Raw genomic sequence first — 5284 nt, 5'->3', positions numbered from 1 at the left:
AAGCAGAAGTTGAGGGTGCAGGTGGAAACCCTATAGGAGGTGGAGGAGGCAGAAACAGTGGAAGAAGTGTGAAAGACAGATTTGTCCTGCAAACATGGGGTGTTCCAAGACTTGTGGAGCAGCCCCTTCCCCACTTGCCCCCACAGCCACCAGAGTCACTCAGTGCCATGTTATTGAGATTTAACACCCTTGGCCAAGCTTACTTGTTTAATTGTCTGTGGTGATATCCACACTGGCAGACAAAGATTTAGTCACAGAACAGGTGATATTGTATCTGACACTCTGGTGCAGCGCAGGCACAACTTTCTTAGAAAAGTAATGGTGACTGGTCAACTGGTACTGGGGGACTGTGACAGCCATCTGATTTTGGAAACCATCAGTATCTACCAGGTGCAAAGGCAGCATTTTCATGTCCAACACAATGGAGATGATGGAGTTCAACCTCTTAGCTTTGTCTTCTGTAGGAGGAATCAATCTCTTATGTAACCATAACTGCGGGACCGAGGGCTGGCAGCAGTGCTGAAAGAGGGCAGAGTAAGTTAGTGAGGTGCAGGCGGAGATGTTACGGTGGATTGATAAAGTTGTGGTGTGCTCGTTCTATGAGATCGGTCAAAAACAGCAGGCTTGTCCTTTTCTGTTACAGCTGATGGATCCTAACTCAGCCTGACTGGCGTGAGTAAAGAATCAAAGGTTCTTCAGTCGGAGACCTGCATCACAATACTTGGCACGGTAACAGATGAGGAGGAAGAAGCAGCAGATGCAGTTGATGGGGTGGCTGATGGTTATTGAGTCCCCAAAATTAGACCAAAAATTGTAAAGGACACATCTCAAACCATAACAGACTCCAAAAAGACAGAAATGTGAAATCAAAATATAAATAAAACAAATCTTTATTGACTACATAGTGAAAGACATAATAAAATTACATTTGCATAAAGGGACTGAAAATGAACAGAATGAGCTCCACGAGGTCTACAAGGAAGGGATTATATATATATATATATATATATATATATATATACAGCATATATATATATACACTCACTGGCCACTTTATTAGGTACACCTGTCCAACTGTGTGTTAAGACTTAATTTCTAATCTGCCAATCACATGGCGGCAACTCAGTGCATTTAGGCATGTAGACATGGTCAAGACAATCTCCTGCAGTTCAAACCGAGCATCAGTATGGGGAAGAAAGGTGATTTGAGTGCCTTTGAACGTGGCATGATTGTTGGTGCCAGAAGGGCTGGTCTGAGTATTTCAGAAACTGCTGATCTACTGGGATTTTCACGCACAACCATCTCTAGGGTTTACAGAGAATGGTCCGAAAAAGAAAAAAAATCCAGTGAGCGGCAGTTCTGTGGCCGGAAATGCCTTGTTGATGCCAGAGGTCAGAGGAGAATGGGCAGACTGGTTCGAGCTGATAGAAAGGCAACAGTGACTCAAATTGCCACCCGTTACAACCAAGGTAGGCAGAAGAGCATCTCTGAACGCACAGTGCGTCGAACTTTGAGGCAGATGGGCTACAGCAGCAGAAGACCACACCGGGTACCACTCCTCTCAGCTAAGAACAGGAAACTGAGGCTACAATTTGCACAAGCTCATCGAAATTGGACAGTAGAAGATTGGAAAAACGTTGCCTGGTCTGATGAGTCTCGATTTCTGCTGCGACATTCGGATGGTAGGGTCAGAATTTGGCATAAACAACATGAAAGCATGGATCCATCCTGCCTTGTATCAACGGTTCAGGCTGGTGGTGGTGGTGTCATGGTGTGGGGAATTTTTTCTTGGCACTCTTTGGGCCCCTTGGTACCAATTGAGCATCGTTGCAACGCCACAGCCTACCTGAGTATTGTTGCTGACCATGTCCATCCCTTTATGACCACAATGTACCCAACATCTGATGGCTACTTTCAGCAGGATAATGCGCCATGTCATAAAGCTCGAATCATCTCAGATTGGTTTCTTGAACATGACAATGAGTTCACTGTACTCAAATGGCCTCCTCAGTCACCAGATCTCAATCCAATAGAGCATCTTTGGGATGTGGTGGAACGGGAGATTCGCATCAGGGATGTGCAGCCGACAAATCTGCGCCAACTGTGTGATGCCATCATGTCAATATGGTCCAAAATCTCTGAGGAATGCTTCCAGCACCTTGTTGAATCTCTGCCACGAAGAATTGAGGCAGTTCTGAAGGCAAAAGGGGGTCCAACCCGTTACTAGCATGGTGTACCTAATAAAGTGGCCAGTGAGTGTATATATGCAATCACATATGCTTAAGTAAGAGATATAAAATAGCCACATCACATTAAGAATTACTGGTCATAATAGAGTGAAAAAATGTGAATAAATTCCAAATAAATACTAAATAAATCAGATGTGGTATAAAAATAACTGAGTGGCTGCAAAACCTAGCAAAAAAACTTTCCCAATAAATTATATGTAGCAAAGTATAAGGTGCAATAGTGCACAAGTAAATACCAATGACAGTCAGCAAGATATAATATGCAATAGTGCAAGGATAAGAAGGCAGGCTATGACTAGTGTATAGGTACAAATGCCCAGTATGCTACTAAATAGCTATATGACCATAGTGCTGCACATAAATTTAAGATGACCATCATTAAAAAAAGGCATATTTACCGTATAGACCAACAGGGAGAGAGCCCCGACGCACATTTCACTAGTAGCTTCTTCCAGGGGGATGTGTGTGACTGGAGTGAAGATGCCAGTTTATATATGCGCGGTAATGCGGCGCTTGAACCAGCTGTGCGGGACAGCGGAAGCGGTGGGTCCAGCGTCCCACATCATCAGTCACCACCCACCTCCAACGCATCAGGAGTAGGGAGGGGAGGATGACGCGATGGGACACGTTGCCACGGCAACCCAGTCACGCCAGCCGGCACAAGCGCACACCGCTGCACAGGGGAAGTGTGTGCTGACTAATGGAAGGAGAGGAAGGAGTCCACAGATTCAAAAGGAACATCATAGGTAGTGAAAAAATGAATGTGTCTATGAGTGTAACAGAAAGTGAAAGTAAAAAAATAAATCAACCACTATACAGTGGATAAAATGTGACAAATGACATAAAGTTGTAAAAGAATAATAAATATACAGATGCAAAATGTGAAAAGATGTAATCACACACACTTATATATATATATATATATATATATATATATATATATATATATATATAGGAGATATTGGGTAAAGACCATTTCTATGTATGAAGGAAATAGTATATCGATACATATAAAGGAGATATGAACACAGTGTGCAATGCATAAATATGAAAGTGATGTATGAATTAAGAGTGAAAGTTACTCATAAATACTTACTAATGTGTCACATAATCTAAAAGAAGTGAAATTTCTATGTTACATAAAAGGGAATATTTATGTCGATATAGGCAACAAGTGTGATAAATAAAAGAGAAGAAAGATAATTAAATATATTTATTAAAGAAAAAATAAATTTATAAAAAAGTGAATTTTTTAAAATTTTAAAAAAAATTTCTTATAAAAATTATTGAATTATTGTAAAGAATAGAGTTGAGCGACTTTTGGTTTTTTAGGGTCGCGTTTCGTTTCGTGAAACCCGACTTTTCCAAAAGTCGGGTCGAGCAAGATCGGCCGATTATAGGGAAAAGTCGGGGTCGTCCCGAAACACGAAACCCAATGTAAGTCAATGGGAAATAAAAGTCGGCAGTGAGAGGAGGACAGGAAACACACCTACAGTGCCCATTTGAATGCCAAAAGCATCAATTCTTCTTACTTAAGCTTGTCAACCTTAATTAACTTCATAATACAAGTTACGCACTGAAAAATGGGGGTTATTTGGCTAAACTTGTGGGGGGGTAGGGCTGGCTCCAGGTTTTCATGTGCCCTGGGCGAAAGAGCGCCCCTTTAACACATACCACAACTCATCATGCTCCGATACGGCAGAGAAATAGCGGTATAGTACAATGAAAAGTACTTCACTTTTTACATCTCATGACGAGGCCCATCTATTTCTCCATACAGAATCATTGGTCCCATATAATGTTTGAAACAGTATATGATGAGCTCCACATAATGCTACAGTATATGTTGGTCCCCATGGATGAAGCTCCACTGTCTTATGGGCCAAATAATGCTCCAAACATAATGGGCCCCATTTCTAATGCTCTAGTGTATAATGGGCCCTGTAAATGCTGCTCCAGTGTCTGATGTCCACCTTTGGAATGTTCCAGTGTATGGTGGGCCCCATCTATCATTCTCCAGAGTATAGTGCTCCCCAAAAATTGCTGTCCCAACATTGAAAACAATCAAATAAGTCTCCTCGCTAGGGAATCCCTGTACTAGTCTGGACTCCTCGTCGTCCCCATCTTCCATCTCACTGCACAGTATTTCAACCTTGCAAGTGCTGTGATCCTGAGCAAGCAGGGGGGGCCCAATCGTTGGCGACGGCACTGGCACAGGGCCCCTGATAGTACAGTGGTGTGTCTGATGGCGGGTGGGCCGAACCTGCACTTTCATCTGCAGCTTCCTCTTTGTCACCGTGTAAGATGGAACTGTATATGGGAAGGGTAACCTGAGTTTCATCAGGGTCAGATTCAGGCCGGGTAGCGTGCGAGGGGAATGTAGTGGTCTGGGTCAATGTACGAGCAGATTCATCGAGCAGTGGCTGGGCATCAGTGCACTTGTGTCGCCCCCAGGAGTACGGTCGCCACAGTGGCATTACCTTCCTCCTAGGGAGTGTGATGTCATGCTTGGGAGCAACGAAGGATTTCTCTAGCAGGTTAACTGGTTGGGCGGCGTTATTTCCACGAGTCATGACCCTCCAAACAGCGTTCATGAAGGCAAAGTGTTTGTTTTACGTGGGCAGTATGGTTGCAAAGCTGAACCTTAAAGGAATGTCCAGAAGGGCACCACCAGGAGTGGAGCCTACGGTTAAATTCGACTCCACCTGGGAAACCTCAACCATGCCAGCTACAGAAAAGATGCACACATTGCAAGCTTAATTCCGTTAACGAACGAGACTCCGTCATGCCCCGCGGTCCGAGTCCGGCTTATTAGAGGGTCACGTGAGGCTCTGGCACATGAGATTGGCCAATAACTGGTGTGTCATGCCCTTACATGTCCGTGGCTGCATGTGCGCTACACTGAAAAGGCCAGCGTTTGTCGCTTACAGGTGCAGATAACCCGCTGAACAACGTTAGTGATGGGGATCACTGATTACAATTATTACCCGCGAACGATGATTTCCCAGTAAGTGCAGGTCAACCGCAGTTCCGGA

The sequence above is a fragment of the Dendrobates tinctorius genome, unplaced genomic scaffold, assembly GCF_039654945.1.
Source record: "Dendrobates tinctorius isolate UK_male_01 unplaced genomic scaffold, ASM3965494v1 ptg000040l, whole genome shotgun sequence".
NCBI lineage: Eukaryota > Metazoa > Chordata > Amphibia > Anura > Dendrobatidae > Dendrobates > Dendrobates tinctorius.
The sequence above is the reverse complement of the archived record's forward strand: the minus strand, read 5'-3'. Positions refer to the sequence as shown.